Genomic DNA, 12,216 nt, shown 5'->3' with positions numbered 1-12,216 from the left:
GCACTGTTTAAATGGTGACGGCGGTGTGTCTAATAACTGACTAGACCGACTTCATAAACCGCCATGTGCTGTGCGGCTCAGCATAGTTTGGATGCTTTTTGTGACCTTTTTTCGTCTAATTGCCACAGAGTGATTTAATTTTGTTTTTCATAAGTTGTAACTGCCTGCAGTCATGAGCCTGTGTTCTTGATTTAATTTGCCCACATGCCTTGTGTGGCCTGTATTCTGCCTGCTATGTGTACCAGTTTTACCATTGACATTGCATTATAGCAAGGCCTTTCTGATGCTCCTCTGCAGTGATTATTAGATCCTTTACTGTTTTTTCCCCTGTAAAAAATCTGTTTCCTGCAGCAGTAGAGTCGATGAATGGAGCTTTGGCGCCGAGGCTGTTTTTTGAGCATACGATGAGGTTTTTAATGAATGATTTCATGTCCTTATTTGAGTACATTCAAATCCATATTCCGGTGTGAGGTTTGAGCTGCATTGTATCATCCCAAGTATTACTGGAGGTGGAAGTCGAGAAATTTCGTGCAAAATGGAGTTGATTTTCATGGGCTGAATATAAAGCTGAGAATCAGTCGGGCCCATTTTCTCAGCCCAGTTTGTTTAGGCACTTTACTCGCTCGTATAATGCTGGACTGTGTTTAAATACAATAACAGGATAAAAAAAACCCCGCGTATAGCACCCAGCGTAATAAACTGTGCGTGATAAATGCGAAACTGAGCAGCTGCACTGGAACGGTAGCTAATAGGCGGTTCGTTGTCCTCCCCTACCCAGGCGCAAACTTTACAAGAAGAGTTTAACGGGCTGCAGGCACCACCTCTCGCGTTTCCCCGGCTGCTGCAGCTCACCGCAGTCTTGACATTAGCCGTCGCAAATATGCGCTGTGAGCCCATAATTACACGTGCCTTTAGTTTTCATGAAACCACATGGTAATCGTGACAGTTCTGACTGGGTTACGCACTGAGCGCAGACTAGGGAGGCCGCCGTATGAATCTGAAAGTATAGCAGTCCTGTAAAATACCGTAGTAGCCGTGGTTTCACGGCATCGATGAGTAATGCAAACGCACCGCTTTGCGTAAACATAATTCATCAGCGTTTAGTGTGTGTACAACCTCACCATTGTTATCACGTGCCCCAGCGGTTTGTGCTTATTAAGAAGTACGTCGATCTTAGTTATTCAAGCTAAGGGCTTCTGAAGTTATTTTGAGAAACTGAAAAACTACTGGCAAATTTGTGTTTCAAATAAAACCTGGAAAACCCTTTTTTATAAATCAATTTGTTTTAGCAAAAATAATAGGGATGATCAGGTTATTTCTCACACTGTTACTTTAATCCAAGATTCTGCATTTTGAAAGCAGAAACAAGTGTTTAAAACGTGCTGCTTCACGGAAGTGCAGGTATAATGATTATGACATTCATATCAAGTTTCAAGTAATGGTGCATTTTGCCATTGCCGTTATGTACTTTGGCATTGCAGTTGTTGAGCTTTCAATGCACTGAACAAAAGAAAGATTTAACATCATCATATATAAATAAGGAAGTGTGGATCATTTCTTTATTTAAATCTGCTGGGCTGTTGCTCGCTATCTACCAGGTCGCTAAGGGCTAACTGAACAAGCTAGCAACTGCTACTACTTCCCCTCATGTTTGTTCCCTCCTCCAAATTATAGTCATACTGGATGTGGATGGCTCAAGACGAGAGCAGTCTATTGATAACTAGTCTTTAGTGTTGCTAACCCCAATTTTATTTTTGGTAGCAATCAAATGGTCAAAGGCATATCATTGTTACTAAGCTGGCAGATTTGCTCAGGATTTCTTTCTCTCCCGTTGTGTGTTGTGTGCGTGCTTGCGCGTGAGCGCTTCAAAACAACGCATCACAAAATAAGAATGGCCGTTGTCTTCTTTTCACATTCACAGTTTTTGTACAGGGACCAGCTTTTAAATCAGAGGACTGTACAGCCTGTTACCATTTACTTGGCCAGAGATTACGTGACTACTCCAGCGAAAGAGGAAGGAAAGGTTTTCTCTCTCTCCTTTTTTAAGTCATATGTCTCCTTTTATGTATTTTTGTACTTCTGCTTCATGCTTCTACAGCATACTGTGGTCTCCAGCATTCCTGCCATTTCAGAATGCACGCCAGGAGAAGGACCACAATTGAAATAAGTTTTGGAACTTTTTTTATTGTGTTATGCTGGATACTTTTGCTGGTTTCCTCATTATATCATACATGCTTAGAGATTTTTCCAGTGTAATTGTTAAATCAGAGTTTCTCAGAAAGAGCCTGAGCTGCTCTGTGTAGGCTGGTGCTGTTCCAGGTTTAGGGTTCAGTTTGTATGCCATCTAAACAATTTAATGATCAGGCATTATAGTGTTAATGCCTGCTGACCTGCTAAGCACTGGCCTCATGAACCAAAACACAAACCTGAGGCGAAAGCGTGCCTCTGGCCCGGCCCCTGCGGAACGCTCTGCGCCGAGTCTCCTGCCAGGACAGGCGGTCGCGCGCGTCGGTTAATAAAACCGCGGTCAGACGTTTGCCGCTTCCCGGTACGCGTCTGCAAACCGCAGGCCTGTCAGAGCGGCGGGCGCTGCGGTCAGGGGACCCGCTTCCCCCCCCCCCCCCCGCGGCGCAGCCACAGAGTGGCGCTGCCGTGTGCCAGGCCGTGCCAGGCCGTGCCAGGCCACGCCAGGCCGCTACAGGCCGCTACAGGCGCCGCTTTCCTACGGTTCTCATTAGCAGGCCGACCGACTGCGCGGGCCGTCTTTAGAAATGCACGGCTGTGATATCCTGAGACACATTGAACCGTGAAGATCAATGGCAGCATGCTTCACTTTAAACGAGCGGGCCTAAGCTGCTGTGATTCGCCCTCCACCCTCTGTCATGTGCATCAGTGCGGTCGGAAAGGACGAACTTCGTCTATGATGGGAAATGTAGTTTAATTTTGAGGTCACACAGATGCACTTATTTGGATGATTTATTTTGCAACAGCCATTTGGAGCAACTGTTTGTTTTGTAACAATGGGAACGATGCTAGGCAGCAAGGCAGGTTGTCAACAGCGTTACGGAGAACTCACGGGGAAAGTACCAGTAGTACGACGTGACAAAGTTACTGTGACATCTGAGATGATTGAACATCCCTTTTTTTGTTTCTGAACTGAAACAAGTTGTCATGAGAACAGTGGTTCGACATTGAAAGTGAATGAGCTGCAATATTTCATTGGGTTAGCAGTGTGATTACTGAAAAAGTGTTAAATGAAGTGTTAAATAACCTGATCAGAGTCATACATGCTGGTTTTTTCCTTCCTTTGGCCAGATCATTTTAGTTATTTTTTGGCTGAACAACTCAACGGATTTTAATGGGGGTAAATCAAAAACTTGAAGCAAATGTTCTTGCACACCCACAGACGTGGGCACATGTGCGCAACCCATACACACGCGCACACAAACACACACATACACACACGCTCCAGAGCGTCATGGCATGTGTGCCTATCGCCCCTTACATGTCCTGTTCTGGGCGTGTAGTAAATCAGCAGGCTGTCACGCCATTGGCTGTCCTGCCTCCTCACGGTGGCCAGGGAGAGCGTGTGAGAGCACTGCCCGTTCTCACAGTCCCCCAGATACAAGGGAATAATGGCAGCCATGCCCTTGCAAAACCTCATCACGGAAAACCGCTCTCCCAGCACTATTTCACTATACATCATTGTGGAAATGCCTTCCATTATAGCAGTTACTCCAGGGAGGGGAAATTGAGTATCAACAGGCAGAAAGCACCGAGCCCTAATGAACTGAAATGAGTGTTTGGAACTGCTTGGCAATTGGACTAAACATGGCTGTGGAATCTGTACCTCATCGCTACATAGCAGCGCCGCGGGGATGATGTAACCCGTTTCGCGTGTGACATGCGCACATCGAGCCGTCCTATTGGCTTATCCCTTTCTCCGGCTGATGAATAATACATGAGAGTGCTATGGCAGGTTATGCCCTGGCTCCATTCCGTGCTCTGTGCAGACGCATGGGGGAGTGGAGGCATTTGTTTCACTAATTTCCCTCCCACAGACAGAGAGGAAACATGGTGGGAGAGAAAGGATTAAGAGCCAAGCTCATGCTGAGAGAGAGGGAGGTGGGGGCAGGGAGGGAGGGAGAGGGAGAGAAAGACGGCAAGAAAGAGGGGGAGAGGGAAGAGAAATGGTTGAGGGGGCAGAGTGAGGAAGAGAGAAGAAGAGAGAAAGGGGGTGGGGGCACAGGCAGAGAGAGTAATGGAGAGAATACAATCTCTCTGCTGAGATATCAGATAAAGCCATGCTCAGCGAGGTTATGAGAAGACGTGGAAAGATTAATTGGTTGATGGCTTCACCAAGATGAATGGGGTCTGTTTGCTTTCAAATGAACTAATCTTCTTTAATATGGCTGTGGTTGACGTGGGTTCTGGTTTATTAGGTATTACAGAGCCGGTTTTAAGTGCCTAGACTCTAAGCAAAGGCACACCCACGCAAACAAAATCCCCACATTACAATGCTGCTCTGTCTTCCCAAACTGGCTCGACAGCATGACAGAGATCCTCATGGCTTTCCCTCGGGCCTTCTGTACACCAATCCCACAGTTCCCGACTGGCCAGGTGTGAGGACCTCATCAAGTAAACCCAGCTAAAATGAAGTGGATCCAGTCACAACCAAGTCTACATTGCAGGTTCCAGTCCTGACTGGGCCAGTTGCATTTTAATTCAGTCACTTCAAGGGAAAAAAAAAAAAAAATTCACTTATTTAGAAGTGCCTTTTGTCTTCCAGTTGTGGCAGACAATTTCTTCTGGGATGTTGGGGGTGAACGAAGAGAAGGCATTCTCTACACCAAAGCCTAACTGCCCTGATAAGTTGTTTTTTTAGTTAGTTAGCCATGCTAATGGGGACACTAGCCCAGCTTCATCTGCATATTCTAGTGTCGCCTCTACTTTTCATTGTCGTTATTGAGCCTTACTAGCAAGCAGCTAGTTTTGCCCAAATAACTGCTGCTTTTTCAGCTGTTTTTCCGGAGTGCTTCTTTTAGACTGTAGGCCACGTCCGTTGGAACCGCCTGGCTGGGCGTAACGTCTTGTGCGCGTATTGCGCTAAATCGCTAGCTGTGGGCTCTCCGCTTCACGCACACTTCCCACCGGCGGTGAAAGCCTTGCTTGCCAGCATGTTCCCAGGAAGTCGGCGCTGCCAGGACGAGCAGACGGTGTGCGGGAGGAGCCACTGTCTCTCGCCTGCTTCTCAGCTGAGAGACTCCACAAATCCCCCGCCCCCCCATTTCACTTCTGTTACACAAACGGACTTTACTCCAGAATCCAACCGTTACTAGGAGACACACACTTCACTGTCAGACATCCATCACAGTGTTTGTTAAAAATCAATTCACCATACATATAGGATTCAATTCTGCTCCTTCCACTTTTTTTTACTTTTTTAAAAATAATGTTTTCTGGCCCTGAAAAGAGTGTCACCTCGTCGGAATATTCTGCAATATCATCATTCATTTGACCCATTTGTCCATTTAGTCATGTAACATCTAGAGTCTAGTTTTATCTGAATTGCACTACTATATTTTCTGAATCCATTCACTTCAATAAGGTAAAGGGGGAGGCATTATACCTAGAGTGGCATCATTGTTTGAGGTAGGGTTCTGTACATTTCTTTGTTGTGGTATAAAGGGGCGACATAGCTCAGGAGGTAAGACCGATTGTCTGGCAGTCGGAGGGTTGCCGGTTCAAACCCCGCCCTGGGCATGTCGAAGTGTCCTTGAGCAAGACACCTAACCCCTAACCCCTAACTGCTCTGGCGAATGAGAGGCATCAATTGTAAAGCGCTTTGGATAAAAGCGCTATATAAATGCAGTCCATTTACCATAAAGTATTGCATGTTACGCGTTAGTGAAGTGAAATTATTCTGCAACATTAGATAATGGACCAGCATGTTGAAAAATGGTTTTTGGGTGGAGTTCTCCTTTAGGACAGCCGCCATCCTCATTTGTTCTGCTAAGCTCTGAATCACCTTGTCTGACCCGGCCCGGCCCGGCCCAGCCCAGCCCAGCCCAGGAGCGCTCTCGTCCCAGGGGTGTAGGAGACCTTGCGGTTCTTCGCTCAAGCGCTGACTGTTGGCTGTTGGTTGTGGCGAGGACGTTCATTCACTGCGTGGGAAGAGAACTAGGCTGTTGTGTCTGGCTGTCTGGCTGTCCGGTATCTCACAGGGAAGACTCCACATTTCCTCCCCAGTCCCGTGCTTTGCCACCTGTAGTTTTAGCCAGCATGGGCGGTTTGACCTGAGCGATGTGCCTCTCGCTGGGGCTTTATCACATTAGAATTTAAAATGCTGGCAGTTTGCTTCTGTTTTAATGATCCGTTTTATGGTTTCAGAAATGGACCCCTGTGGTAGGGAGCCTGCGAGTGTTCCTGGTGTTTAATCCCAGCTCATGTAACACTTTATAGTCTTATTTGAAATCCTTAATTGGATTAGAAGTCAAACGGCCAGTTCAGTCTTACGAAACATCCTCTCAACATTCGGAGTGTTAATGACTGGGTTGTGCTTCTTTACTACTTCTAAGATTCTCATGAAGTATTTTGTTTATATTTTTAATTTTTCTTTTGCTTACCCAGGCAGGCCTACTGAGAACTCAGAAGCAGAGAGAGATTGCAGGAAATTTTGTAGCCAGTTTTGTGCTTATGCTACATTTAACACTACACCCTCAAACCAGTTTCCTCCTTAAAGCGAAGCATCCTCGTTCTCCTGCTCGCACCTGCTATTGCACTTAATTTTGAGTTGTGGGTTTATGCAGTGAGATTGTTGCTCGTAACACTGATGATATGGGCTCTACTCTTTGCCTATAAGCCTGTACACTTGCGAGATGAAAGGATAGAGATGATAGCCAGAGAGCCAGCCAGCGCGCTCCGTTTCTGAGTGGTCCGGGCCGGGTCTTGCCATGCGTTAGACACTGGAGAGTTGCGATAGTTGTTCTGTAGGCACCTGCAACCCAGAATTCAATTCCTGGCATGTCGGATTTATTTCATGTATTCGCAACATTTGCAATATTTCATTTTCCTGCATTGCTTCCGGCCACAGTTGGCACTGGCCTGATCCGGAATTTGATCCGAGTCCGTGGGGCTCGACCATGTATCTCAGCGAGGTGTGTTAACAGAGAGAGCCACCTCCCAAATATTCTTAATGTTGGAAGTTCTGGCTCCCTTCCTCAACATTTACTGTGATTTGATTCTTTTTCTGAACATTTATTTAGGCGCGTTATCACGTACAGTAGTTTCAGTGGATATATAGAAGCACTTATCAACACCTCTTACCAACCCAGAAATTCTTGCCTGTCTGTCATCCTGCTTTTCTGTGGACTCGGTTATGTTACTGTGTAATGCAGAGGTTTGTTAGGCTGATTGCTCACTGACTCAACCCCCACTGTTTCTTTTATTTATTTGTTGGGTTCACAGAGCTGTGTTTTTGCCTGTGGTAAGACCTGTAGCAGCACGCAGCCCAGAGGCGGGGGGGAAGAGGGCTCTGCTGTGGTGTGGGGCGGGATGCAGTTTAATATAGCATTTTCTTACTGGTCTAATGGCTTCATTACTTCCTCTATTTAGCTGTGCCATTTCCTGTCTGATACTTACAGCAGACAGTCTCGAAGCAGTGCGATTGGAGCTTTTATAACAGAGACGTAGCTCTCCCTGCTGCTCGAGATTAAAGCTGTCTTCAGCAGCCCTGCTGAGGTGAGACCGTATCAGTCTGTCTCAGACTACATTAAAGGGACGGTTCACTTGGGGTTTTTTTTTCCCCCATAATTCAGTCTCAGGGAATGATTTTGATTGGCCCAAAAACATTTTATATACAATTAAGGATATTTCTTCATGCTTTGATTCTGACAACCAGCTGGCTTTACAGTAATTAGTAAAGGACATTTGGGAATCATGGTTTTAAGCAAGAATGTGCATTTCATGGAGCTCGATAGCATCTTGAAAAGTGAAGTTGCATTTCCACAGGGCGTGCTTGGGATTAGATGAATTTTCTAGCTTTTATTCCTGATTATAAACATAAATATCAGTTTTTATAGTACTGCGGTACTGCTTTATTTTCCTCTTCACTGCTCCGGCAGTTCGAGCTCTTTGCTCGCAGGACGCCTCCCCTGCAGTAGTGTTGATACAGGAAGCTGCAGCTCGGGCTCCGTGCGTGCGGCAGTCTCTGCTTTCAGGCCCCAAATAGGAAATGGTTGCAGCCAAGCATACATTTAAGCGATTAAGTCACTCTTGAATGAATGATCTGGCAATATACACACATACAACCTCTGGAGGCATGACATCATTACGCAGACTGCTTTGGAGTGCATTTTATTGCATTAGACCGCAAACCCTGAATGCTCCGCTAGCTGCCATTAAAAGCCAGCGGGTCAACATAAACTTCTGTACGTATCTGAAATATCCTTCAGTGCAGGCAAAAGCAGTTTGGGCCGATCAAAAACAGACAGTAAAATTGAAATAATATAAGGCCTTATAATATTTTAATAAGGCCTTTATCGTTATAAGCTGAAGTCTGCATGCAGCAGAACTGCCATCTGGGCGAGTTAGAGTCGGAACACCATATGCTGATGGAGGGGCTGTTGCTTGAAGGCTTGTTGCTCTTGCAGTTTGGAAGTGCTATTCATTCTGACAGGCTGCGATTGCAGGTGCAAGGCCACAGTACCGCAAGCCCGCTGTCACTGCAGCTGTGCTCAGCTCACTTGTGTCGTCTGGGAGATGTATTTGTTTTCTGCGAGGTCAAAGGAAGCACAGGCACAGGAAATAAACAGCCCTTTTATTACTTCTCTGTAAAAAAAAAAAAAAGTTTGGGGGTATTGGGAATCCTGTGATGGATATGAAGCGTGATTTTTCTCTCGCTCTCTCGACCTGTGATTAGTAGCTCAGTTCCTGTTGTCCATCGACAGGTCAAATCTAGGCAGCAGTGCTTTACGTGCTTCGCACTAGGCCTGGGCGATGCACCATAGTGATAACTGAGAGTTTTAAGCATAATGACAGTTGGCGCTGCCATAAGGCATAACAGCTTCCTCTCAACTTGTTCTCCTTTAATCATACCTGCTGCGGCAGTGAACATCTAGTAGAAATGCTTCTGGGGAGAAACATTACTACTAATATCTGTTGGCTCTTGTTAACACAGCCAATCGGCAGAAAGGAACACAGCTTCCCTGTGTTCATGCAATGTGCATTTGTCAATAAGTGGCTATAAAATGATAATTATAATTTGGTATAACACCCTCTCCTGGCTTCACTGGCAGAGAGAGAGACATCCTCTCCACAAATCTCAGCCAGAACTGGAGCACGTGGGTCTGCCATAAACACACATCAAGAGCTTCTGCACTCTGCCAGCGGAGAGAAGGTGAAAATGTTCAGCGATAAAGCCACATACTAGTGTCACCTAGAGGCTTTTCGTGTCTGAAAAACCAGCTTTCCCTGATTAACCAGGCTGAATAATTTCCCGAAAATCAGGATACATTTTGAGAGAACCTAAAAGCCCGCAGTGGGAGGTGCCTTCTGCAGTGATGAATTATAGATCGGGTTTGGAGGCATGGTCCTGGCGGGGCAGTGCAGGCAAGCGGAGGTGAGAACGTGAGGTTTGCAGCGGCTCGGGGAGCTGCCGTTGAGCCCTGTCGTGTTCTGCCACAGAAAGGTTCTGAGGTTCTGTCACAGATCTTGGAGGGTGAAAGTGATTTAGATGAGGATATGTCTGAGACTGAGGATAATGTTGAGGAGGACCCTGACTGTGTGGCATCCTCCTCTGTTGATGAGAATGAAGCCTTTGAGATACCACATTCTGCCCCTCCTTTTGTTTCTCAACCACCACTAAACCGTCCTGTCATGTCTCAACCACCAAAAGACCCTCCTGTCATCTCTCAACCACCAAGAAACCCTCCTGTTATCTCTCAACCCCCAAGAAACCCTCCTGTCATCTCTCAACCACCAAGAAACCTTCCTGTTGCCTCTCAACCACCAACAAACCCTCCTGTCATCTCTCAACCACCAAGAACTGACATGTTTAGTTCCAAAAATGGAGAACTACCGTGGTCTGGATCCCCAGTCCCACAGGGTAGACTAGCAGTCATGTACAAGACATAAAGTCTGCATTTGAACTCTTCATAACACCATCAATGCAAAAGGATATTCTTGAGATGACAAACTTCGAGGGCAGGCGTGTGCATGGTGACAATTGGAAAGAGCTGGATTTGACCCACTAGCAATGCTACATTGGGTTGCTTATTTTGGCAGGAGTGTACAAGTCAAAAGGTGAAGCAACAGCAAGCCTTTGGAATGCTGACACTGGTAGGGCAATTTTTCCAGCTACAGTGTCTCTGGAGACATTTCATGTTTTCTCCCACATTATACGCTTTGACGACAGGGAATAAGGCAGGGTCGACAGGAGCGTGACAAACTTGCACCTATCTCGTTCAAGTGAAGAATTGATACCCACGGCTACCTAGTTGAGCTGTTATGTTCATTTTTTATCAAAACTCAATTCTGGTGACTAATTTACTTTTTATTGGTGTTTCTTCATTATTGAATAACTGTTATATTTTACTTATTGATGTTCCGAAGTGTTTTCTGAACCTAAACATTTGAAATGTTTGACATTTTTAATATTTTTTCCTGGGGTCAAATTGACCCCGAACATAAAATGTTACTACGCTTGATAATAAAAGGTGTGTTTCTTTCCAAATGTTATTTTTCTTTTTTAATGAGCACTTAATACCAACATAAAGCCCTGCAAACACCAAAACATACTTTGTTTTCCATTTTAGTTCAATGCATGAGATTGTACAGTCATTTGCATATTTCGCAATAGTCATATAAAGTCAATACTTGATGTATAAGGGGAGGATGGGGGAGTCATGTTTTATTTACTGGGCTATTAAGATGTTCAGTAGAAAGGCCTAAAGTAGCTGAGCGAGAAACTTCTGTAACACTTTCAGTTACAATTTTTTTCTGCAGGTTTATATTGCTGGGGTCCAATTGACCCCAAACATAAAAGTTGTTTGTTAATTTTAACATAATAGGAGGGTTAAAAATCGCTTTATTGGGGGTGCGATAGTGCCAATACTTGGACCCCTCCCAACGCCGCTTGCAGCTTTAATTGATAATATATTTTATAGCTATATGTCTTGTATAGGGTCATTGCATGTCATTCATCCTGCATGTATCACTAGCTAGCTAGCTAGCAAAGTAACATCAGCCAGCTTGCTAACTTAAGTGAACTACCATTAGCTAACTAGCTAGGGAGGTTAGTTTGTTCGTTTTCATTACTAATTTGATATCAACTGATTATCTTACGCAGTTAGGCTATTCATTGTGAATGACCTGATTGCGGTAATTGCTATTCCCATATTAAGTCTTGTTGACACTGATGCCATTCATTCCTGAAGCATTTAAATCTTTTTACCAAGTAATGTAAGAAATGTCGGCCTCTTCTCGTCGTTATGTTCCAGGTATTCCAGGTCAGTGTGTTTCGATGCTGTAACTTAGCCTGCTGATTTGTACAGGTGCATGTTTCTGTGTGGTTGTTGGGCAGGTTTCAGTTGTGTAATGCCACAGGCTTCCCTCATATCACACACACCTGGGGCTGTTTACAACTTGAAACAAGTTCTGCCGTCTCTGCCCGAAGGAGAACAGTTTCAGGAATTAACGGTTGATCGTGAAGTGAGGAGCTGGATCAGGAAATAGACATTTTTTCGAGCCGTAAATGTCTCTGGAGGGCACTAGTACTGGCTTTACTGCCCAGAATTCTCTTCTGCTATAACCTCTCAAAAAATGCAGAAACTCTTGATCTTATGGCATGTACCCAAGCCGTCTGCCTCTGCTTGACGTAATGTCTGATTGTCTGTTTTTAACCGAATCAGAATCAGAACAGTGATGTTCACTGTGATGTGTAGGAGATGAAAGGTCTGTAACCTTAGGCAGATGGCCTTTGCAAACATGTGAATGCTGTAAAAAACAAAAAATAATGTAAAAAGTGCGAACCCATGACAGGGTCAACACGATAATCGATTTGAATGTCCCTTTTTCTGTCTATCTCACTTCCCTTTCATTTAGCAGCAGTGTAGCATAGTTGTTAGGGGACCGGGTTTGTGGCTCAGGTTGGTTGCTGGTTCTGTGGTGAGGGTGCTGCTGTTCTAATCCTTGATCACGGTACTTAACCGGAGTCGC

General features: G+C 45.1%; 1 protein-coding gene across 2 annotated transcripts in view; it reads left to right on the top strand.

Moving 5' to 3' along the window:
* The window catches only part of LOC118235119 (sortilin-related receptor-like), a 75,323-nt gene that overhangs the window by 6,479 nt on the left and 56,628 nt on the right, over positions 1-12,216 (top strand). The gene's annotated exons all lie outside the window — the stretch shown is intronic.

The sequence above is a fragment of the Anguilla anguilla genome, chromosome 9, assembly GCF_013347855.1.
Source record: "Anguilla anguilla isolate fAngAng1 chromosome 9, fAngAng1.pri, whole genome shotgun sequence".
Classification (NCBI taxonomy): domain Eukaryota; kingdom Metazoa; phylum Chordata; class Actinopteri; order Anguilliformes; family Anguillidae; genus Anguilla; species Anguilla anguilla.
Note: the sequence above shows the minus strand (reverse complement) of the source record. Positions and strands in the feature narration are given on the sequence as shown.